The sequence below is a fragment of the Lonchura striata genome, chromosome 1, assembly GCF_046129695.1.
Source record: "Lonchura striata isolate bLonStr1 chromosome 1, bLonStr1.mat, whole genome shotgun sequence".
Lineage (NCBI taxonomy): Eukaryota > Metazoa > Chordata > Aves > Passeriformes > Estrildidae > Lonchura > Lonchura striata.
Window position 1 is genome coordinate 49738735 of NC_134603.1, and position 26657 is coordinate 49765391.

General features: G+C 37.3%; 1 protein-coding gene and 1 long non-coding RNA gene across 9 annotated transcripts in view; both read right to left on the minus strand.

Annotated features, from left to right (window-relative positions):
• Positions 1-26657, minus strand: part of DLGAP1 (DLG associated protein 1) — a 403998-nt gene that overhangs the window by 342400 nt on the left and 34941 nt on the right. The gene's annotated exons all lie outside the window — the stretch shown is intronic.
• LOC144246486 (uncharacterized) lies at positions 24261-26545 on the minus strand. Its single transcript, XR_013340177.1, has 2 exons — positions 26338-26545; positions 24261-24409 (listed from the first exon to the last, which is right to left on the minus strand). It is a non-coding gene; the product is annotated as an uncharacterized LOC144246486 (long non-coding RNA).

The window sequence follows — 26657 nt, forward strand, 5'->3', positions numbered from 1 at the left end:
CTCAGAAGCTCTGAACAACTGCAACGTGATTTTCAGTCTTTCAAAAGAGCTGAAAACCTTGAAATAAAAAACAAGGAAATAAACCAAACCAAACCAAAACAAAAACTCAGAGGGGATAAAAAAGACTTGGCTGTTGCAGGTACGATAAAAAAATAACAGGATGTTTTAACCTTTTTAAGGTCCATATAAGTAACTTATCCTTGTGGAAATCTTACTTTTACCAGCTGCCTGACTATTTATCTCAGGTTGGGAAACCAGTAGTAATTTCTATGCTTCAGTTATCAGCTGTCTCCTTCAAGCCATTCAAACAGGAAGGGCTGTACCAAAGGTTAACAGAAGGAAAGATGAATTTTGTTAAAAAATTATCCAAAAGAAATGTTTTTTAAACAATAACACTTATGATGAGGAACTTTCCTAATGTATGCTCATGTGTGAGCCACCAGAGCTAGATTTTGGTACTCGTGCTTGGGTTCCTGCTGCCTCAGCTGTGCCATATTTACATAAAATTCCTTTAGTATGGTACAACCTGGAGTCAATTCAAAGTTAGTAAACTCAAGGAAATCTCCATGGTAAGCAAGTTCAGAGTCAGATTTTGAAGTTTTTACATGACAGCTGTTTGTCTCAGTGTAGGGCAGCACAAGGTCTGGCTCTTCAGATACTTCTGCCTTTTTGCTGCTACCAGGAATTTGTCATATTTTTTTTATTTCCTGTTTGGAATTCACAGTGATATTTTATGGACACAAGTAACCAATGACTTGGATTGCTTTTAGTTTTACAACATCATGATGCATATCAGACAATAGTAAGATCTTTATTTTGCCTTTTTAAGTGCTTGCTTACAATTTATTTGCAAAAAAACCCAAACAACTCAGTAAGGCAATGGGCTAAGTAAAAGATGAAAACAATAATCATTCTGGGAGAGGAGGGCAGCATCAGATTATTGAAAATATTGGCCACAGATAACTGAAGCAAAAAAAAGAGCATGATTTCTTCCATTGCAAAATCATCAGTTTTGACTTTTGTATTATTAAATCCTTCTTGTAGACAAACCAACACTTATGGACTTAGTCATTCCATAAACTAATCAGCACCTAATATCTTTTTTATCTGACTTTGAATGATATCTTAACAACTTAATATCAGCTCATACTGAAAGCCTGATTAGCAGTGACAGGTGACTACAGCAGTGATTTCTAGTGTATGTGAGACCACTACTATGCTGTTAAAATATAAAAGGAAAATATTTCCTCCTACAATTCTTGCTTTTGAATTTGAGGAAAAGCCCATGTGAAGATGTTTTCTATGGAATCCAGTTTCATCTCCCTTCTCTCATCTATAGTCTGCACCTGAATCAAATGAATGACATATTTTTGACTTTCCCAGAACATGGCCTAAATCAGCATTCCATTGTCATCACAAATCAGTGTATTCTGAACCCTAAATATGCTCAAGCAGTGGTTTTCTGATCAGGAAGACACAAGCACAGTAGTTCATGCAACCTCACACCTAACAAAGGAAACCCTTGGTACAGGTGCCTAATGTAAAACATCAATTTTGCCTCTAACAGAGTCTCAACTGTTAACTTTAAACCTGTCTTATTAGTTTTGAGGAAATAATGCATGTATTGCAGGATTTTATTGTGCATTTTTAAGAAGGTCTCCAGGCATAATGGCGAAGGTTGTTACAGAATTTACACTGGTACTGTTTTGCTGACCATAAAATCCCATTGTCCTTCCCTCAGATGTTGGTGGCAAATGGATCTTGATGACACTGGTACTAACAAAACTCAGTAAAGGAGACCACTTTGGCTTTTACCTTCAGTACTTTACATCATGCAGCCATAATAATGGAAAAAATAGCACCAAGATATTTAGATGTTCTTTGCAGAAGTAACTAAGAATGTCTATTTTATAAGAATTCCATATTTTATAGCTGATGAAAACAATGCATAGAGCCACTGTGTGATGTATCCAGGAACACAACATGTGACTTACTCATAAAGCAAATTCAGGATTCTTTACATTTTGATGCTGTTTGCTAGATTGTGATGTTAACTATATGCTTTATATTACATAGATATTGTCAATTAAGGTATAATTATATTTTTCATCTCTGTTTCCTCTATGTGTATGCTACATCTCAAGTCATTATCATACTCATTAAAACACAGCATTTCTGTACCCCATATCAGCACTTAAATGAAGTATGAGGATATATAACAATACAATTAACAGAAGTATTCCCAATGAATGTGGCCTTGAAAAACAAAGTGAACAAAGTGAAGCCTTGACGGGAATGATCCTGCACTTGAGGCCTACACAACAACCACTAAGGCTTTTCATCATGTTTTTCCAAAAGAGAACTGACAAGTCTGATAGAAGGAGAAAGAGAGAGAAACTACAGTTTTGAAGCTTCATTTTTATTCAACCTGTAGCAGCCCAAGGACATCCAGAGGAAAACACAAGTTACAGTCAAAAATGAAGCCTGATTTAATAGCTGAATCCATTTATTCTTTCCAAGGTTCTGCATAGCACCTGACATGAGGGCCTTTCTTCTGACTCATGTCTTTCAGAACCTAAGTGATAAAAATAGCCAAGTCTCTCTGAACAAAGGAGAGCCCCAGAAGACAAAACAAACAGTAAGTTTGCATCTTATATTAGAACTTGCCTACTTTTTACTCTTGCAGCAAATGCCTCTGCATATTTATTTACCTTGGACAAGATGAAAGGTCACTCATTATGTGCATAATAACCTAATCTCTATTGTAATTATACTGCAGAAAAAAACCCCACTTTCATTTGAAGGTTAACTAGATTCAAAATAACCCAGTTCTCATCAGGGTGTTGCATTTATTTCAATTAAGTCAATCAACTTAACAAGGATTTAATTAAAAACAAGTTAGCAAGTCAGAAGAAGTATTTGAAATGTAATTAATAAATGTTTTAAATAAGCACGACACAGTTAAATCAAATATATTATTCTAAGTGCACTAGACTAAACTTCTTTGCTGATGCTCACTTTTGGTCAACAGCAAAAAACATCCCATCCTGGGAATCCTGGAAATCAGCTCATCTTTGCAAAGGCACATGAACACAGTGTCCAGAAGGTATAATATTGAACTTTCAAAAATTAGGTAGAGATGAGTACCTATTTCTCATGAGAGGGAAAACCCAAGGCTTGCCCACAGTTTGCTTTATTTCAACTGTTGCTCTTCATACAAAATAACTTTTCAAGGCAGTTAAACAAAAAATAAAGTGCCTTTTCACTGAATCTACATGTTTACATGTAGCTTCCTTCCTCTGCAAGCATTCTGCAAGCTGTGGGAGAGGGGAGCAAAGCACTAACAACAATAAAAACCAAAACCAAACCAAAAAAAAAAAAAAAAAAAAGAAAAAAAAAAAAAGAACAATCAATATGAAGAGGTTAGTGCTCCCAAAAAGCACCAGTAATTTATATCAGATACAGATAGGTTCCTATTCTGTCCCTTTCTACTGTCTTTTGAACAATTATGCATCTCCTCCCTGGCTTTGCAGTCTAAGAACAACAGTGCTTTGGCCTCTGCTGCCCATAGCATCCTGACTCAGTCTTCCCAGGGATCTCTATCCCATGCAATTCTATTATATGCTTTTCCCTGTGTCTGACATTCCTGGGGAAAACAAAGAAGCTGCACTCCTCATCCTTAACTCCCCAACAACCCACAAGTGAGACTCCTGTTTTCCTTAAGCCATCCTTAAAAGCTCTTTATTCTGTTGTCACCAGTGAAGACCAATATAATATAATATAATACGAGATATAACCATATTTCAAATAAATATACATGGAAATTAAGGTCATATATATAGCCAAATGAATGTTTTTCTCTACCTCATTGTTTTCAACTGACTGAGCACATTTTCTTTCATGTCCATGACACATTGAGAACAGAAGCACAAAAACTAAGACAAGAATGATCAAAAGTGTCAGCTCCATTTGGGCAACCAAACTTGAAAAGCCTATGCTTAATCTTTCAGATTACTTCATGTTTTATTGCACTTTTCACCTTCAGACCACAGTGCCTATTAAATTGGCCCCAACTACAGATATAAATATTCCCAACTTAAGTTAATCAAGCTGCAGTTCTTGATTAAAAAGCCCTGAGGAAATAAGCAACCCTGAGTGAGGAGTTATGCTTGAGAATCTTTATGTCTACATAACTTTTCCAGCACCATAGAGGAATTCTGGGCCATAGGCAAAGCAGAAGCCCAATAAGCCATGTTACAAGCACAGTCCTCTTGGAGTCATCTACTTTACTTTGCTATGAGTTGCCACTTCGAAATACAGTCCTAAAGTAAATCCAGCTCTGAGCCAGCAAAAGTTCTGTGGCAAGGAGAGTATCTCTAAGCATATAATTAACCAGATGCATCATAATGTGTATATACAAAGGTCCTAAATTAATCCCATATGATTCAACTACATGCTCAGCATTCCTAATTTGCAAGTGCTTGACTTTATGGGTTTCACAATTCCTTGCCAGAAAGGAAGGGTTATTGACTTGAATAATGAGTCCAAGAGGAGGACTTTGAACATGCCATCTGCAGGCCTGTTCTTATCAGCATCTAGTTTTGCAGGGTTTTTTTCTGACACTCTACTGCCTTCCCACCTTATGCACCCATGCCCCTAACTCTAAGCCAGGATCTCTCAACTTAATACAATTCTTCAGAAAATCCTGGATGGGAAGTGTTCTTTAAGAGCTCTAAAATTTACAGATTACTCACTTCAAGCAAGTGATCTGAAACAGAGCAAGAGAGCAAGAACAGGATTCTTTAATGATAATGACTTTACACCATGCAGGTGATAACCTGCAAGAGAGCTAGACATCTCTACAATATCACTGTAATATCACCAAATGGTTTTTTATCCCTATTCATCCAGATTACTTTGCAACCAAGCTGTTGTAAATTGGCAACCACAATTTATGCTTTAACCTTCTTATTTCAACTTTACTGAGGCTTCTCCATTGGAAGTGTTTTGAGAAATACTATGCTAATATAGAGGAAATTACATGTATCTACTAAAAACAACCCAAATTTATATTTGAGGAATCTCTAGACTGGAGAACAGAGAAAGTTTTGTGATGGTTGATATCAGTTTACACCCAAACCATTATAATTGTGCAGAGAATTTTCCAAGGATTTAAGGAACATACTTCCAGAAAAATGCACATTTGTATCAATTGCCTCATGAAAATGATGATTCCTGGAAGAAAATGTTTTTTCTGTTTTGTTAGCTGGATATCTCTAATCTATACATAAGTGCCATGCCCAGGAAATTTGGGGGTTTATCACAGACAGGGAGGAAAACAACTGTGTGTGCTCCTGGTCAAAAATACTAACAAATGAAGTACTGATGTCTCCACATCCACCTGGTCACTTTGGCTCCTCTATTCCCCCTTCTGCCCCATCTCAGAACAAAGCAATTAAAAACAAATGGAGGATCCCATACTATTGTGCTACACAGAGTGAATCCTGCTATTCCTGAGAAGAATAACAGAACACTGAACGCCTTCTGTTCCTCACCAAACAATCATCTGGATAGAGCTGGTATTTCTGTTTGATTTCTTCTATGCCTTGTAGCAGAAAGGAACATATTGCCCTGAATAAGACAGACATTAAGCAATCAAAGATGTTTGGATGCAGTACAGAAGTGATTATTTTCCCCTTTACCTCTTTGGCTCAGTTTATTGCTGCCCACTCTATTTTGCTTTATGAAGCAGCACTGGAGAAAAAAAGAGCCTCATTCTTTAGCTGAGATAGTGTGTGCTGCTTTGTGAGGCAGTTTCCTTCTCAGCTCAGATAATGCTCAAAACCACAGTGCAATATATAACAGTTCAATACAACCATTTGCATAGTGAATGATGCAGAATGTTGAATTGAGTCATTTATGAGAGGCACCAGATTTTTGCAGGAATATTATCTGGGATTTAAGTTGGCTGGTTTTGTGTCTTCCTTCAGACTTCATGCAAGTCTCATTCCTTCAATTTCAAAGCAACTACCAAAAGAAATGATGAATAATGAGTAGCAGGAAGGTGAACTGAATATATTTTATCTTAGTTGCCATTACTCCTAGAACAGATAATATAAAATAAAGCTTTGTCTCTTATTCAGAGGTAATTAAACATAACCCTAGTACCAAGTTATTGAAAGTCCTTCCTATCCACATTGCCAGTGTTCATGGATGCTCTCTGAAATGCAACTTTATTAGCTGACCTAATATTTTGCTCATTCTGCTGAGGAAAAATAGTGGACTTTGTTTTAAGGATGTTTTCATGGCTTTCCTTTAAACCTGCAGCTCAGCAGTCTCCATAGAGAAGACTGTTTCAAAACAGGAAAACCAGTTCCACAAAGTAATAAAGACATTTTCATTACAGGATGAAAATATTTTCTTTTCAGGAAACCCTTAAAAACAGGGTCCCCACAAAAATAAAGAAGGGGAGATTTTCCACAAAGGGGTAACAAGAAAAATCATAGAAAGCATATCAAAAACTCTGGCTTACTGTTTTGCTTGGATGAAGGATACATATATAGGCCATCTCGGAAAGTGTTTTTTCTTAGTGTGATATTTAAATATTTCAGTGGGGAAGATCACAAGCATAGCCTGCCCTCTTTTTGCAATACATTATACAACAACAGATATTGACTGCACTTCTCAGTTAGCTTATTTTTAAAAATTAAATTTAAAATAAAAATTTCCCCATAGACACAGTTCTAGATCTCTAACAATAGTTCCTGCCCTCCAAAATACGTTCCTGCTGAAAAGTGCAGTGTCCACAGTTAAGCACAGCAGTACATCTGAGACATGAGTGACATTTATTTAGTTGTGTAGACCAATTACTTCCCCACATTTCACAGAGTAACACTTGCCTCTTTTGTAACTGGATCACATTGCCAGACATCCATTCATTTTGAGTCCAAACATAGACACTGCTATTCCAGCTGCATAACTACTAATTCCCCGTAATTCATTTATAAATCTCATGTTTCCTGAGAGCAGAATTTTATGCTCGCATTAAGTTTTGATCAAATTTAATCTTGTCACCATTGTGACAGATATATCAGCTCCTGACCAAGAACCATACTGTATCTCCCACTGCTGCACCTGGAAAAGGGGCTTGTTTCCTTATTTTCCACAGATGGCCATGGAACACTGAAGTCTCTGTGCCTGATGGAGTGAAGAAATATTCACTTTAAACTACCGTGCCAAATAATCCACCCTAACTGAGCAAGAGCAGTAGTGATTCCATATCTATATTTAGCAATTGAAGCTGACTAAACGTGAAGGGAAGCACTACAGCACTTCAACGGAGATAGTAAGAATTGCACATTGACTGAGAGTATCAAGTGCTCTAAGAAAAACTTCTTTCCAGAGTTTCCTCAGTAGCAGAAATACTTATGAACAGCTATAGGAACTTTATGTTTCCGGATAGCACTAACAGAAAAGTTTACAAGAAAAATTTTCTGTTTCAGGTGAAAATGTGAACAAAAAAAACCAGCTAAGTAATTTTAAATAAAACTGCTACTCAACAGGAAGAAAAAAATAGATTCATCAATCATATGTTCACTACATCTCGTTTTCACTTTGACTCAAAATGAGAGGGATGCCACAGACAAGCACACCATACCCACCTATTATATCTGACACTGACATTCTTTACTGTGTATTAAAAAGATTTCTTCTGGCACTTACATACAACCGTGTCAGCTTTAATTGCTAAGATGCACTGAACAGCTCTTCTAAACATAGAAAAAATTTACATTTTAGAAGCAAATCAAAGGCACAAACAGGTGGAAGCACTCCATTGTGCCATATGAGACCCTTGTTCCTGCAGCTGCAAACCAGCACAAGTGCACATCCGCTAAAATATCAGCTTCGGAGTAACAGGAAAGAAGTACGGTGATGAATCCTAGAGTCCAAAAAAAAACCCTCAAAACCAAGAGTGCAAGTTTTATTTCAAAATACTGAAGCAACATGCTTGAAAATGAAAGGATCTTAAAGTTTAAAAAAAGATGTGCATAAATAAATCAGTTACTAAATGATATCCTCACAGGCAAAAAACGAGATGAGGTCTAAGGCAAACAACATTAAAACAGGCTTGCAGCTATTGATAACAGCATCTAATCACTGACAAATGCAAGGATTACTTGGGTGAAGTTCACAAGAGACAATGTACTGTGTGGTATTATTGTTTTTATCAGTGAGCTGGATGATGGAACAAGGAGTATATTTTATTAAATTCAGAGATCACACTAAGCTGGGATGGATTACAAGCATTTTGGAGGCCTTGAAAATAATTCAAAAGGCACTCAAATAAACAGAGAAATTGTCTGAAAGCTGCAGCTCTCTTACAAATGTGTATAACACACTGCAGAAATATAGGGATGGTAATTTGCACAAATTCAGGGCAGAAATTAAGCGAAATTCAACTGTTGAAGATTCCACAAAACAGGACCTAACTAATTTATCACAAAATGAATGTACATTCATTTTGTCCCACTCTTAAATAACAAAAATCAGTCATCCCACTGAGATGTATGATCAGTCTTCTGCACAGGAGACATGAAGTAAATTTCTATTCTCCTCTGGAGACTTCAATGGAGAGTTCACAGGGGCTGTGCTGACCTTGGTCAGTAAAGGAAGCTGCCTATAATCGATCAAAAACCTCAGCTAATCAAACTCAATTCACACATGGATTATGTAATTCTTGCAGCTCTTGGCAAGATTCCTGTTAAGCATAAGTAAATGGTAAATTAGAGAAAACATATCTAGAAAGCATAAACAGCTAACCTGTTTTTCGATTGGATAAATTACCCTAAAAGAATGCAGTAGCTTAGTTCCTTGATGGAATAATGAGTTTATACTAAAAGAATAATGAGAAGGACTTGAGCCTTTCTTCTTAAAAAAAAAAAAGAAAAAAAATAAAAAGGAAGGCTCCAGGTGGATTGATCAATATAAGTGTATCCTTTCTAAAAGAACTGCAACCCTATAGGGCTTGCAGAGAAATGTGGCTGGGGAGAAGAGAACAGCAAGAGTGGAAATGAACAGATGGGGAGATAACGGCAGACTGGCTGATGGATCAAAGCAGCCGACAAAGAAAGAACAACTGGCAGGGAAGGCAGCTAGTGGGAGCAGTATGCAATGGTCCTGGCTGGCAGGGAATTGCTGGAGTGAGTGGTGTGAGCTTCAAGGTCAAAAGCATTGCTCCAATGAGGTGTACCAATGCAGCCAATAAATGCCAATCCTCTGGGACAGAAAAAAGAGCCTCAATACCTGTTTCATCAGCAAGATAAAACCTGCCCCTAGATGGACTCTTCTTAGTGAGGGCTCTTCAAACTCATTTTTCCCCTTGACTTCAGTGGCTTTCACTCAGCATCAGGGAAAACAGCTATCATACATCCTAGGTCATACTGCACTGCAGGCGAGCCTTTGGTGCCATGGTACACAACAGGGCTGGTTTGTGCATGAGTGCTGCACCTCAGCTGCTCAGAATGATTAATCTGGGAAGGCAACAACCATGTCGAGCAAAAGCAGGTGGTCATTCTCATGCTAGGCATATGCAATGGAGAGGAAGCTTACAGGTGTGCCAGGATAAATCAGGCACAGTTTGGAAGGGGATTTTGATAAACAGTTTGAAAAAGTGGTAGATTTATCTCTCCTATAAGAAAGGAACACTTAGCAATCATCTCCACAGCACTCACAAACAAGAGCAGCATTAATCTATGATGTAATTCAAATGTGATTCAAGACTAAATGCATGAAGGTCTGTCATGTTCTCATGCAGATTTGGACTGGAGCTCACTTGGGAAGTTTGTCACTTGGAATTGTGTCATGCTGTCTTATTCCCCATTAGCTGAGTCAGGGGAAGAAAAGGTTTTTCACCCACAGGGTGGCTGAGCACTGGAACAGGCTCCCCAGGGAAGGGGTCACAGAACCAGCCTGACAAAGTTCGAGAAGCATTTGAACAACACTCTCCATACATGGTATTCTTGGGGTGTCCTGTGCAGGGCCAGGAGCTGGACCTGATGATCCTGATGGGCCTCTCAGGACATTCTGTGATTCTGTAACATTTACTGTCTTTGTGAATGACCAGATTCAGCTCACACAAACTGACTTTAACCATACAGCTTGAATGGACACTTTCATTCTACCATCACAGCATAGTTTATTGGTACTTCTTATTGGCTTCTCAAGTATCATGACTATCTTCCTCAAAGTACTTGGTTTTCCTGATTCTTCTCCAGAGAATTCTACATTAAGACTATCATTTGCTTTAGCAAGTAATAGTCTTGGGAATTTCTGTTTTTAATTTAAGGGGCAAACAAAGTTAGTGGGTTCTTACTGTTCTTTTAAGGTGCATCCACTTGCTTGGAGGAAAATGTGGTGAGGCTTACATTGCTCACTTGAAACATAAAGCAAAACTTCATAAAAAAGAAAAACAGATTCTACAAAACTTTTTTTTCTCCTGCATGGCTAAGGCTTTGTCTGGAGGAGAACAAGGACAAAAAGAAGAGAAAATAAGGCAGCATTTACTCTGTAGAAGAAAAAAATCACAATTTACAAAGAGGTTCAGAAACACTTGATTAGCAGAGAGTAAAATTAAGAAAGAAGTTACACTTCCAGCTGTCACAGCTAAAACCACCTGGCTGGCAGCTCTAAATCTTCTAATTATTAGCCAGAAAAAAATGGTGTTGAGAAAGTTGCTTTTTCTTATTTTCATAAAGGCTTAGAAGTAATTGTCCTTGAAGGAATCTTGAAAGCTGTTAGCAGTTTTTGATGCCATCTGTACACCAATAGCAGGTCTTTTGTTGTTTTAAGAGTATGAAACAGTACTGAACTCTCCAGGACTTTAAATCTATTTTTATCGGATCAAAAAAAAGGGAGGTGGTAGTTGCAAGATCTCTAAAAGAAATACTTTGTTTTTAAATAGAATAATATAATTTATATCATATTTAGATCTGCAAGAAAAGATTCAAATTGTATTATGTGTTACATATGACACACAAGCCTATATTAGGAGAAAGTTCTGTCATCCATTTTCCCACAGAAAACACTATAATGGAGTTTGTCCATTTTAGCTGATGATCCCTCTTGCAACACTCAGTTCTGACTATTTCTACTTACAATGACATCTACTTTATATAGCCTGTTTGAATAACTTTGGATAAATATTGAAGAGGATGTACAGAAATTATCTATATAAATGAAATAAAAATATAGCCCATGATAAACTTATCTATAGAATCACAAATAAAGACAAAAATTACTTTTTGTAAAGGTTCACATTAAGATCTGCAAGCCTTTTTAACTTTTAAAAATTAAATATATAATTTTTGATGACTAGTATCAAAATACCTGCTAAAGCTACTCCTGCAAAAATCCCAATGTCTTTTCACTGAGAAAAAAGACTCCAAACCCAAGGCTCCCAACTTTCCATTTTTTCCAATATGGTGTATTATTCAAGTTTACTTTTTATAGGTTGGGGTTTGTAACTTGACCACAGGAAAAAAAAAACAACAAAAAATCCCCTTAAAACCCCCAGTGTCCTTCCTTCCACAAGCGGCACTTCCCATGTATCAGTGGGCAGCTCTCACTCCTGGTGCCAGCAGGTTTCTCATGACAGAACCTGTAGAAATTTCCTGAAATAAGTGAAGGAGAGGATGAAATAATTGTTAGCTGGAAGGATACTTGAGGCAAAAAGAGGCCTAGGCTTCTGTTTCTGTAGCTATATGCAGATATCTCTTCTGACTTAAGGACAGGAAATAACCCTATCTCCAAGTGGTTATACAGCATGTAAATGCATTATAAATGATTATAATTTTTATAAATGTTTTATTCATGATTATGGAAGATGTTTATAAATAAAAGCCACTACTTTCCCCTACAAAGTACAATGGGGACTGCTGTGAAAATCTTTCTTATTTTTTTCTAAACTATCAACCCTACCTAAACATTTGATCAGGAATTAATATCAGGAGGAGTCAGAAAGAGACAAAATTAATGTCAGGAAGAGTCAGAAAGAGACTTCATCTCATTTTGAAATGAGATGAAGTGCAAAATTCATAAATTGATTCACTTTCTGAAGCCAACAATTGCTAATAGGTTTTCTCAGTGAAACAGGCTTACATATTTGAATATTATGGCTATTTGCATTTCCCCTTGCTTCTTGTTTTCTTATTATACTTCTTATACAAGTGCAGAAGCACACGATCTCGAAAGAGAAAAGTAATGAAACCAGCTTCTCTAGAAGTTTACTAACTACATGAAAACTATGCAGTGATGTCTCAATTTTGGGAGTTTTTTAAATTAGGAAAATATGGATTTAATGGATTTTGGATGTTCCATGTCAGCTAATGGATTTTGCGTAGATGCAAAATGAAGTATTTCTAAATAAGGTCAAAGTATTTCCTTTCAAAAGCATCAAAGCAATCATCAAAGGCTTTGCTGTTTTGACTTAGTATTACTGCAAGGTTGAGGCAAGAACATTTGAGCTAAATGCTGCCTTTTTAGCTTCACTGGGTATACCAATAGCCAAAATCATTAATGCCAGAGCAACAGAAATACAGAGATCTAATTTCCACTAATCCTCAAAACCAAGATACCTATCATCAGTTTATTAATTGTGATTTCTACAACAAATACATGACGTAAACTATCACACTTATCTCAATTTTACAAGCATTTTGGTGATTGATGGAGTAGAATAGCCTTCACCAAAAATGTGCATTTAGTAAGGCCACAGTGTGACCGAAAAAAAAGAGACACCAGCTGAACCAAATTCAAAAATGCATATCATTGTGTCTTTTTCTTCCATGATGATATGCTCAGGTGGAAATGATATTAAGGCTACCAAGATTTAAAGAGTATTTATTTTTTTTTTGTTATCAGGAACAAGTTCAGACAATGTTACATCAAGTTTACCTTTGATTCCTGACTACTATCTATAGCAAGTAAGTTTTTAAAAGATAATTTTAAGTGAATGCACTCCCATGAAAAGAAATAGGCTGGAAAAGAAGGATGGACTAGAATACTTGGTTGATTTTCCCATGCTGGAGACCAGTTATTGAACATTTATGAAAAGACATTAACTGTCTAGTATAAATGCTTTTTCCAATGCTGGCCATAATGCTAATTTGCAGGAGTAACCTCAGATGATCCAGCTTCAGAATTGAGCTCTAACAAAGAAGTGAACTGATCAAGTATGTTTCACATTTGAGGCTTTTAATTACAAGAACTTGTTCAGTCTTGTTAATTATATTCCACCCTCTTTCTCAAAAGGCAGGAAATGAGGAACAAGGAAAAGAAAAAAAGGCAGCAGGGACTAAAAGCATGAGCAGAGAGAAAGTATTTCAAATTCTTAAGCTGACACATTTTTTCACAATTCATTTTTAATCAATATAATCTACACATTATTTTTGAGTTTTCAGCCATATGTAGAGCAAGAACCTACTGGGGTCTGCAAAAGAAACCTAGAATATAGTTTTTCAAATCAGCCATAGAGTTGTATGCTTAGCAGTATGTGTTAATAGCCAGATAAATGAAGGAATATTATCTAGCAATAAAACTTTCAAGACATTGCCAGCTACACTTATTTTCAACTAGTCTTCTGCTCCCTGATGATTCTACCTGCCAGAGTACAAAGGAAGTGCACGGACTTCAAGGTTTGATGCTCTTTCAAATTAGCCTCCTTCTCCAAGCATCTGAAAACAGCTACAAAGAAGCTGCAGAAGTGTTGAAGTCAAGACTGTAATTGAAAGCTGTGCCTCCAAACTTCCCCCCACATAGAGAAAAGACAAACTGTTCAACCCGTTACTGGCAACTTCCTACAAGAGCAGAGTTAAAATACGGGAGCATTCAAGTCGTTGTCCTCAGAGGACCACATTCACTTGCATATTTATCATCACCTTGCAGCCACCAGTCCACGAGAAAAAAAATCTCAGTTAAGAACGCATTAATAATAAAACAAGAACTAAATCTGCGGCAGCTGTGACAGTTATAACTTCTCTCATAATGAAGCAGGTGTCAGCAAAAAGGTACTGCTCTGAGTCTAGGCAAATCAAATGTCATCATCTTATTCGCAGACATTCTTACTGACAATTCAGCTGCAATCATCATACCAATCCAAACCCACCTATAAAAATAGCCCACTTTGATAATTTTAAACTTGTTTTTAATGAGTAAATCACAAATTCTGCATTTATGGCAATAGATTGAAAAAATATCCGTCAGGTTTTCTGTGATTGTATTATCCATGTTCCTAATGAAAGTAAGTATTGTTCCAATGATAATTGTATTTCATCTATGTATTTTTTCTAGGTAATAAGTGCAGAATTTATCCATTTAACTGCAGAAAGCCAATGAGATCCAAATAGAGTCATAGAACTATTTGGGTTGGAAGGGCCCTTTAGAGTTAGTCACCCAGTTCCAATCCCCCTACCATGGGCACCTTACATTAAGACCAGGCAGCTCAAACCCCATTCAACCTGGCTTTGCATACTGCCAGGGATGGGGCATCCCAGGTTCTCTGGACTGTCTGTCCCAGTACCTCATAATTCTCACAGTAAAGAATTTGTTCCTTATATCTAAATCCATCCTCTTTCAGTCTGAACCCATTCCACCTTGTCCTATAGGATTTTTTACTACATGCTCTTGTGAAAAGTCCCTCTTCAGCTTTTTTGTAGGCCCCCTTTACGTACCACTGGGATAGGTGTTGCAGACCCCCCCAGCTGGAGCTGCAGCTGTTGCTCCCAGACATGCACCCACCCTTCTGCCTTCAGGAACAAGTAGGATGAGTGCTCTTGGCCTGTGCAGTTGGCCAAAACCAGGTTTCTGGGTTATGTGCACTGCGAGTCTCTTCACTTAGCCTTGGAACAACATATTTCTTCCAGCATGTGGACATCACCATTAAACACACACAGGTGGTTAAGGTATTTTAAACACTGAATTTTGGAAACAGTAAATGAAGCTAGATTAACAAAATATTTAAAAAGCTTTTATTTGGACCCATTTCTGCCACAGAATTGACAAAATGGAGAAAGAGAGAAAATTATATTGCCCTTTAATGACATTTTAGAACAATTTAATATGACATAGCTTTGGTTGAGGCTTCATTGATCCTGACAATATCACCACTACACTATTAATTATCTGGACAAGGAGATTTGGGTGCACCCTCGGTCAGTTCACAAACACCACCAGGGCAGGAGTATTGATCTGAGTGGGGTAGAAAGCCTCTACAGAGTGATCTGCACTGGTTGGATCAATGGGCTGAGGTCAGTTGGATGAGGTTTAGCTTGACCAAATGTCAGGTCCTGTGCTTTGGCCATGACAACCCCATACAGCACTACAGCCTTGGAGCAGAGTGGCTAGAAAGCTGTGTGGTGGAAAGGGACCTGGGGCTGTTGGCCAACAGAGCTGAAAATGACCCAGCTGTGCCCAGGTGGCCAAGAAGGCCAATGGCATCCTGGCTCGTACCAGCAATAGTGTGGCCAGTAGGACTAGGGCAAGGATCATCTCCTTGTACTCAGCACTAGTGAGGTTGCACCTCAAAAACAGTTCAGCTCAGTGCCTCACTCCAAGAAAGACACTGAGGCACTGGAGAATGTCCCGAGAAGGCCAAAGGAGCTGTGGAAGGGTTTGGAGCACAAGGTCTATGAGGAGCAGCTGGGGGAAGTGAGGTTGCTTAGCTTGGATGAGAGTAGGCTCAGGGGAGACCTTATTGCTCTCTACAGCTACCTGAAAGGAGGCTGTAGTCAAGGTGAGGGTCATTATCTTCTCTCAAGTAGCAATTGACAGTCGAAGAGAAAATGGCCTCAAGTTGCAACATGGGAAGTTTAGATTGGACTTTTATTCCATTGATAGTGCTGGACCCAATGATAGTTGGACCCAATGATCTTAGAGGTCTTTTCCAGCCTAAAGCATTCTATGATTCCATCTGGAGAACAAAGGATAATTACATTTTTCATCCCACTCAGAGAGTTATAGCAGTACAGTGACCAGGTGTGCACTTTCCCACTCTGGCATTAGGAAAGTAAAGACATGCTGCATAGCATATTGCTCAGACTAAACTAGGTTGTAGAGCTCCATCAGGATACTTCCCATCTCTTACACCAAAACCCCAACTGCCCAACTGCGGCAATGGATCCAGAGAGTAATTTAAAAAGCAGAAGTTACATAAGAGACTGAAATAAGTTATCTGTAAGGAAACAATACATCACACATCTACGTATAATGTATATATAAAATATACTGTATATATAAATTTACATGGGTACAAGTTTAATTTTGGAAAAGATCAGTAGCAATAGGGAAGAAACTCAGTGATAATCCTAGTTTTATAGAGTGAAGTGTTTTATCACATTTCAGTGGATGCTATATTATGTTTAGTCCAGTTTCTAGCACCTTTTAAAATAGTCCCTGCACAATCACCTAGCAAAATCACTCCTGAAAAATGTACTACGTACCCCATGAAGCACCTAAGCCACAGGAGTGCTGACCTGCATTATATTACATGCTGATGTATCCCATTCTACAATCTATAATTTAGGAAAAGGCACACAAATGAAAAATGAAAGCACAGAGAAAACAGGCAGCAAGACCAGAGCTACACAGGAGAGACTGGGGCAGGATTAAAATGAGATTATGGGATCTGAACTTCTGCATAAACTGTATTAAGTTTTCTTTCAAATTACACTGAGACGGCTCCAACCACTGCTCAAGTTATCAAAAAAAAAAAAACAAAAACCAAACATATCTGCTCTACAAATTTGTGGAGCAAGTATTTTCACTCCAGGCAGCCAAAGAATCCACTATTCTCAAAAAAGATAACAAGATAACTCACAAAGAAATGAGTGTGTATTTTCTTTTTTTTTTTTTTTTCTTGTTATGTCTTTAAAGAAATAACTTTTTTCCTCAAAGCATAATTCAAAAATTTGGTCCTGGAGAAGTAAACAGTTTAAAAATACAATAGAAAAAAGTCTTCATATCAAAATTCAGCTTTCAAAGAAGATTTTAAAATATTATTTTTATACAATTTAACAATACAAACCCCTCTACATGATACAAAGACAGCTTTGATGCTACTGCATTTATAACAATGTTTTATTCATGTATTTCTTTTGTAGCTCTGTCACTAAGAATCGAATCAGCTACATACAACTTAATTCTTCCCCTGCTAGTTTTGTGATGAGAAAGATGATATTGCTTTCTGATTGCAGTAAAACAAAATGAAATACTTTACCTGTCTGTTCTACTTTAAGTAACAAATGCAGTGAGTATGAGAGATGACATGCATGGCTACTTTTCAACAGAGGTGTCACACATATGGAGTATTTTTTTTTATTCTGCATATTTCTGTATTTTCCAAAACTGCATCTACAGCTGTGGACCCAAGTCCCTGAAGTGCTCTGTCTTATTATTCTTTATATTTGGTTGCAACAGATATTTTTGTGATACTGGTAGTTAAAGGGAAAGAGCATATTATGCACCTAAATATTTCCATTCCTAAATAGTGAGGGACTTAAATTGCTTTGTTAATAGTAAAAATATCATAAACAAGCCACACTTATGTCCACTAGTACTTTCAAATCTCATCTGAAATTTATTTTAGTGCAGCATATGAGGGAAACTTTTTTTAAATATGTGGAAATGAAAAAATCAAATGTTAATTTTCTCCTTAGATTAAATGAAGACTACAGCGAAACACTTGGTTAGCAAAGCAGATTGCCAGTGACTATGGATGATGACAATCCAGTGTCACATGGCAAAGTAGAGTATGGTATTGATTACTTCATAATAGTGTATGAAAGGTGCTAAACTACCTTCAAAGAAAACCTCAGGTTACCTTTGCTCTGGAAAAAAGTAATTAAATGACCAACTAGGAAAATGTCTTCTTGATTAGAAGAAAACCTCCCAGGCTTCATGTCCTGCAAACCCAGACGAGCCATAAGAAGACCTATTACACAGCCCAGCTCTCTCCTAGAGCCCCTGCAGAAAAATGGCATATCCCTTCCATCAATGCTCCAAGGTTGAAAGAAAAGTCATAGAAGAACATGAAAATTACAACTCCCAAGGATAAAAATTCTTCAATCTCATGTTTAAATGGGAAGTTCCAGAGAAGAAAAATCCCCAAGATTAGAAGATGAATGTTATGAACTATCCTGGACACATGAATTTGGTGTTAATCTGACACAATCAGTCTTTTGAATTTTGAACTCAATTGTAAAGGAACCTGCCATATATTAAAAGCAAATAGCAAGAGTAGTTAGATATCAAAGCTATTGAGTCCAAAATCTGTGGGTTTGGAGGAATAGTAAGAATTCACTGTAAGCATAACATGAAGTTAAGGTTCCATAGAAACAGAAGAAATTACCATTCTAATTCATGCAGATGATGCTCTGGTGCTGTTCTGTAAAGCAACAAGATGGATTCTCCCAGTGGTTAAAACTAATTTTGAAATTGTTGGTACTATTTATATATGCAAAAAAAAAAAAAAAAATAGCAAAACCAAAGACAAAAGTATCACAGATGTAGCCAAAAAAGGCAATGGGAAAAAAGAAGAGTCAGAGGAACGCTAGCTATACAAGCATAGAAGAAAGCTCAGAGAATGCATTTCAAGTATATTCTTGGCACTAAGGAGAATTTTTAGAATAAAGAGACTCCCTTTATTATTCCTACTCTTCTTTTATTTAGGAAGATATAATTTTTATGAAGGTTTGTTCTGCAAACAAATGAAGGTGCGCTGACTATTATAAGCAATTATCACTTTTTCTTCCCAACAGAATAACCTATAAGAATCTGAATACCAAATAACCATTTTGTTAGCTAATTATTGTGCTATATACTCCCTTTGGGATACAGTTGGACTACAATCAAAAACAATACTGATCCTAGTTATGATTCTGATGTTACAGAGATCCAAAGAAAGTATGACTCCTACACCACTTAGTTGCATCCACCAATATTTGAAACAGCTGGGTACAGCTCTGCCAAGCTGTTCATCAAAAATGCCACTGCTTTGCCATTGTAGGCACTGCAAAATGATGCCCAAAGTTCCCTTGGAAGCACAGCCAAAAGAGAATTATGCATTGCATCTTCTTGACTACTTGTCCATGGGTTTACTGTGGATTCAGCTAATGCCATAGGCTTTTGGCAGCTGGCAGTATGCACAGTGTAAAACATCATTCAGCTTCACTGTCTCGATCACTGTGCTCCACAGAGCAGAAAATTAAGTTCGACAGATTTAAAGGAGGTTCTTGTCATTCACTGTAATTCATATAAATCATTATATGTATGCCTTTAAAATCTCATCTGTAACTTCCAAAGAGTGATTACTGAGTCAGTGTGATTATTTTATACCATTATAGAAAAAAATCCAAACCCAAATTATGAGTTATGATAAAATGTTAATTTTCATTCCCATGGACAGAAGCACTGACATAATTTCTATCTCTAAACATTCTTTCATTTTGAGACGAGCTTAGTTTCTGTATCATCTAACCTTAACTAACATGAATAGTAGTATTTTTTTTCATATTGTAAGTGGTTACAAATTTTCTGCTGAAACTACTTTTTTAATGGAAAATGAGAATTTATAAGTGACTTTTTAGTATAAAGTGTGTCAGGTTTCATGAATTTTCTGTAAAATGTAAGCAGCACTTTTCTGTATTCTGCCTTGTACATGCTGCTTTTAGGACACCACATTCACTGGGGACAGGTAACTCAGAAGCCAAGCAGCTCCAACACCTCAGGAATTAAATTATCCTAAATCAGAAGAATCCATGACTTTATGTCATGGAATACACTGTACTTCCAGTTTTCCTGGCTGTGGAGAGGCCTACGTGGGAAGGCACACACAATTCCCATCTACCTAGCCAAACAATTTCCCTTTCTGTTTCACTGCACAGTCCTTGGCCTCTCAGTATCCACATTGCATGCGTACTAGCTTGCACACAGACTCCTGGCTGGAGCAAGTAGTTCCCTTCATGAGAAGATCTGATCACAGATGAGAAGGCAACATGCTCCAATACCTGTGCAGTGCACAGGCCAGTTCACATCACACACCACAAGTCACTCCTTAGCCCCACACTGAAGAGCCTCCCAAAAACAGTGCATCTTGGTCTCCAGCTACACTTTCTTTGCAACTCCAAAATTTTCCATTGGCCAGACACACCAACTCTACACTTTAATTCATTTGCAAACAAAGAAGTCAGGGCTGGATGCAGGGCCTGTAATAATATCTTTAAACATGAAACCACTGAGAAGTGCCACCTTCCTTGTACCACCAATGTTGAGGCCACCAGTTTAAGAGTTATGGGAGGTTTTGATTGAGTGTGCTGCAGTCTCCTCAAAGCCTTTAATATTTACACCAATGGTGTGTTAGTTATTTTCATATCATCCACCTGTCTTATTTTTATCACGATTGGGAAAAGAAGAGAAAATGTTAATTTATTAAATAATTTCCTTCACAAGATAAACCTCTTGATTCAACTGTTAACGTTTGCACATTGCTGATGGGACATCTTTTAGATTTTTCTACAGCTATCTTGACTTAGTAGCTTCTGAATTTGAAAGCTTACTTAATGCCTACTGCTGTTTTATCTTTGTTTATTCTACTTAGTCACCAAGGCACACTGGACCCACATCTTTGGAGAAGTCTGCTGCCTCCATGATGTCAAGAAAGCATTTTCCTACCCTGATACAGCCCTCAGATTACTCTTCAGTACTAATTCCTCAGGTAGGAGCAATGAAAAAGGGGCATGCAATCCTGATGGACTAGGAGGATATTATAAAATTATGCAGGAAGAAAATTAGAAGTACCAGCACACAAACTAGAACGTTATTTGACTATTGCTGTAAAAGACAACAAAAATGTTTTTATAAATACATTTGCAAAAAAAAAAAAAAAAAAAAAAGGGCTAAGGAGAATCTTCATCCTTTATGAGATGTGAGGAATAAAGTACTGACAAAAAAAAGAGATAAGGAAAACTGTGAGATACTTAAAGCCTTCTTTGCTTCAGTCTTTAGTAGTAAAACCAGTTCTCTGGGTACCCCATTCCCTGAGCTGGAAGATAGGAACAGGGAGCAGAAGGAAGTCCTTACAATCTATACTCCAAGGGAAAATGGTCAGGAACCTACTACACCACAAGATGTAGACCTTGTTGTTCTCCACAACTTTTGGAGAAGAGGATGAAGACAGATGGGGGCTGTCTCTTCTCCCAAGTGACAACAGATAGGACAAGAGAAAATGGCCTCAAGCTGTACTAGGGGAGGTTTACATTGGATATTAGGTAGGGTTAATTCACCAAAATGTGGTCTGGCATTTAAACAGGCTGCCCAGAGAGTCAACATCCCTGGATGTATTTCAGGGTTGGGTAGATGTGCTTAGGGACACGGTTAATGAATGGATTTAGCACTATTATGTCAATAGTTCAACTTGGTGATCTTAAAGGTCTTTTCAAATCTAAATGATTCTATGATGCTATAAACTGACCAATGTCTGTTAACCAACCCAAAGAAATTCCATTATGAAACAAAATTCTACACTGACAACCATAGTAGGAATCCATAAAGAAGCAGAAAATAGGAACTAAATATAAACTTACATTATTAAGTGAGAGCTACTAATTGCTGTTCAACAGGTACACAGTTTCCCAAGGAAATCTGGTATGCAAACAGCAGATGGCAGAAATTGCAATTACTGAGTTCTGGTTGCAGGCTACTACCACTGATAGCTAGCTTGTGTAAGAATTCTTTCATAATCTTGATGGTGAATGGGAGAAGGCACACTCTAAAGGTATTGGAAAGAATTTTCTTTTTCCAGTGGAAATTTACTTCAGAAATATATGTGACTATTCTTCCTCACTTGTGAAATTTCAGTCTCAACCATGAATGTTGATTTCAGTCTTAGTCTTGAGTGCTGTTAGCTTCAGGCATACAGTTTTGCCCATGTGCTCCTGATGCCCCATGGTGTAATTCTGCTTCCCTAATAAAGATAAAATATATGGGACACAGTTACATCTCACTCAGCTCATACATATGGGCCGACTGATTTTTGAAAGGAGTATTTTAAAATTATAAGAAATTCAGAAGAAAGAATAGCTACCTCATCCACATTTTCTCTTTTTTTGTACACCTGAATGCAAACTGTACACACAGTTTAATTAGTTCTGCTGTGTACTTCTCAAGGCACTGTAATTGGTTCAGAAGCAAATCAGAGAGCTGCTTCTGAAGTGCACCAAAGCTTAGGAACTATGTCCTTACACTCTTCTAATGGAAAAAAAACCCAACCAAAAATCCAAAACCAAGAACAACCCAGCAGCATCACCCAGTGCTTTGACACTCTATAGCAGTTTTCTCACAATAAGAGGTAAAACTCAAAAGCAGCTGATTTAGTGGTCAGCCCAAATGAAATCAAATGAGAGCCAACAAGCATCCTCCCTTTCCTTCCCCCTCCTCATGCGATCACTTCAGAGGAACCTAAAAAGAAATCCCACACAGTGATGGAAGAAGAGTAAAGGATTGCTACTTCCATTATAGTATTTGTATTTCTTTAAACACCAGTCTTTAAAATCTGAGATTCCAGGAAAGAAAAATAGCCTCGTGCCTAAATAGACAAATCAATGAAGACTCTTGCCTTGCAAGAGAAGATGGGAACAAGAGACAGAACTGTCCCCTGCAATAGCTATTTAAGTGTCTTCATTTAAATAGAACCTGACACATCATTTTTACCTGCTTAAGATGGTTGTCAAATTCCCTCTTCCACTGCAAACTACATTAAAATTCCTTACAACCAAGAGCTGCCTGGGGTTTTGGTCTGCAATGGTAGGACTAAGCAACAAAGGAGGAGAGCAAAAGCAGACTATGTCTCTCACAAATGTACGTCCTGCTCCACACACATAGTTCAGACACCACCATGTGTTCCACGGTGTGTCTCACCACACAGTGCAGAACAGCAGACAAAAGATCACAACATCTGAAGTCTCTGCAAATCCACCCTCCCAATCCCCATGCAGGCAAGCAGATAAGCACATTTCTAGTCTCAGCAGCTGCTTCATGCAATTAACAGACCCATTTTCAATGTCCCTTATTAAGTCCTGGTATAAAAGTCCTGGTTAATAAGATTTTCCTCTCCCCCCCGCCCCTTTTCACAAAGGAAAAGACAGAGGTAACATTTATGTATAAAGGTGAATACTTAGTAGGTATATTTAAAGCTACTTATGTACCTCAAACCAAGTCAAATTTCTCAGTCCCCACAGTTAGTGTTTAGATTAGGCTGGAGGAAGAATTGAATTTCTGCTGAGCTACCAGAGAACCACACATGCAGCCAGGTTTATATCATGAGTTCAATATATCTTTTTTCAGCATAATTTTTCTCATCTGTCTATTACATTTACTCACATCACATTCAGGAACTCTTCGGGAATCAGATTTGTTCTCCCATCCTCCAGTGTGCCTATGTTGATGTAAGTTTTCACACATGCTTTTTCTTTTTCTTTTTTTTTTTAATATCTGCTTTTAGTTGAAAACATACAATATAAGAGAAATGAGAAAAAAACTATAGAAGAAAATAAAAATATTACAAAATGCAAATATATAATATAATACTATATGTAAGAGTTATTGTGGTTAATAAAATGCAAGAGCAGCAATATACCTACTAACAACTAATGACAAAACCTAGCTAAATAAATTTACCTGTGGACAGCCATGACCTAGAAACATTAAGTTCTTGATTCTATATCATTGTAATCTCTTCTTAATTATTGTAATTATCATTACAATCTCACCTCCATTATTCCTACATAAACAACAACAAAAACAAACAAACAAACAAAAACCCCAAAACCAGAAACCATCCAAACCCCTTCTTGATGAGTTTCTGTCTGGAATTGCTAGCCAGGTTTGTTCTCCCTGAGGCAGAGGCAGTCTGTACTTTCTTGTCTTTTTATCTGCCTGCTCCTTCTGTTCATTATTAAGTGATAAATACCTCCCTCAAAAATACTTTAACCCAGTTTTCATCTGGAAACTGTTTTTCATATCTAAGACTGCAAATGTAATCTAAAACATCTCTCCTCAATCCTCCAATAGCACGTTTTACACATTTCAGCCAGAAAGCTCTGTGTCCATTTGCCTGTCTTACAGGTTCAAAACCTGTTGTTGTGGGTTGGTATTTGTTGTCTTGAAGATATGCAGTAGGTCTAAAGAGATTATTTTTTTAATCACTCCAATACCTCAGTCTGGGATCCTATAATCATGCTGGGCCTCATCTGCTTTGCATCACTTGGCAATTTAGGTTGTGCAGGCTATATTAAGTGCTCACAGATTTTCATACGAATGGCATGTACAAGATGTTCCAGCTTACTCATGCTGTATCCACCAACTGCAATAGACAGAGTATTATTTTGTAATACGTATTTTAATAGGTATACTCACAAATATCCCTTTGTTAAAATGTGAGGATGTTTGGAAATGCCAAAATGACTTGCTGCTTTGTGCATCCTTATGTTCCAAGGCAATTGAGAGTTCTTAGTGCCTCTGCAAGCTTCATGTTTTCAAGTCCAACAACTAACTACGTAATAACTCACTTAACTGTTATGACACACCATCAGAGTCGGGTCATATATAGCTCTGAAAATCCATTCATCCAACCCAGTCATGCTTTAGCCTTCTACTTCCTCATGTTTTTTTCTTATTCAATTCAGTATGTGTTCCACTGGGCAGGTAGCACCCACAAGTCAGGGCTTTCCTGCTAGAAACCCTGACTTGAGTACCGCTGGTCCTGCCTATTGGTGTCTCAACCACTTTTATCTTCTCTTCAACCCCAAACTCTCCACAACAGTCTCTACTGCTTCAGTTCGAAAGTCCCAGTGCCCTGCTGGGCTTTGTTTGAGACTTTAACATGCTCCTTTAATGTCGCAGGACTGGGTAATCTGTGCACATCAAAGAAAATAAAAAACATGCTGTCATTCAAACAGAAAACAAAAGATATTAATCATTTGGTATTATCACCACACAGCACGTGAGTGCATATGACTAAGACATGAGGGAGGAGAACCATATGCACCAAGCTATTTGCAATGCAGACCTGAAGAGGTTTTCCAAATTAGGTCACAGATGACAAGAGAATCAATACAACACACATGGACCCTGATGCAGTATTTTCACATTCCCCTTTTTAAGAGAGATGAAGTGTTAGGAGGACCTCTTGGGTACAATTTATGTAATATGGGGTTTCATAAGACTGAGGTAACACTGTTAACATTGTAAATGAAAAAAAAAAAAAAAAAAGAAAGACTTTGTGAAGTTTATTTCAGTTCAGTTCAGGAACTGGAGCTGCTCAATTGCCTTACTGACCAGGTGTCAGTAAAGAATCAGTAAAATCTGTTTCCATCTATGTACAGCTGATGTGTTGCCAATTTTTCCAGAAATAGACATTACTGAGGCTAGCTCTCTCTTCTTACCTTCCATTTTGATCATTGCAATCTGCTCTGAAGTTAGAAAATATTTGAAAAATTCAGCTAGCATAGAAGTAGGAAATATTTTACAGGCAAACCATTTGGAAACAGCCATCTGTGCTCGATAATGGTTCGAAAATTTAGAAAAAATGCTACTTTTCTTTCTTTCACTAGTTTCACTCTTTTTTACCTTTTCTGCAGTGGACTTCTTTTCAGTATTAGTTGTGAAAAAAGACATCTTTGCAGTCAAATTTTTTGTGATAGCCTACACAATACCAATTCATTTGTATTGACGAGAGACCCTGGCATCCCTGAGTTACTTCAAGTCCCATTTTTTCAGCTACCTCATCTATTCTAACCTCTCCACTCTCTTATCTCCCTTCTACTTATTTTTCACTCTTTGCTTCCACCATGAAGACCACTCAAGAAGCCAAGTCAGTATGTTGGTTTAGGTGGGATGAAACCGTCATCAAGGGCACCTTCACCAAAAATCTACTTCAGTAAAAAAACCTTATTCTTTTCTTATTCTGATAGAGGCTGGATTTTCTGACTGTTGGACAAAGCACGACCCTTCCTGAAGGTTTCTGAAGGAGTCAACATTTAGTATTAGTTGGTTGCTTCTTATTTTAAATAAAACCAGATATGGTGATAGCAATGATGTCTTTACTAAGCAGCAGACCATTTCTCTTCCTCACACATCTGCCACATGCCTTCCTGTATTCTCTTTAAGCTAAAGATCACTTATTTCACTTAAAGACAACTGAGAACTCACAATTTTTAAAATAGGTCAACAGACTGTATATGGTTACAAATATATCTGACCAGAAAAAAGACACATTTACTGTTCCAGTACCTCAGTGTAGTTTTCTCACCAGCATCCATTCTCCATAAGTGCTTCTCTCCACATGAAAAAAGAGAATGTTCCTTGCATTTACAATTAAAGAAATTAAGCAGTTACTTAATATATATGTTTGACTTACAAAAATATACAAGAATTTCTAAAATTCTAACTAAAAACATACACATTTTTCATGGTAATTTCATGTTGTTGGAAGCCTTTTTTTTCCTATTCCTACTAGAAGCTTCCTACTAGAGATGGCTTAAGTAGCAAATATATTATAACCCTCAAATGGTAAATATCCATTTTGTTTCAAAAGACTATAAAATCATTCC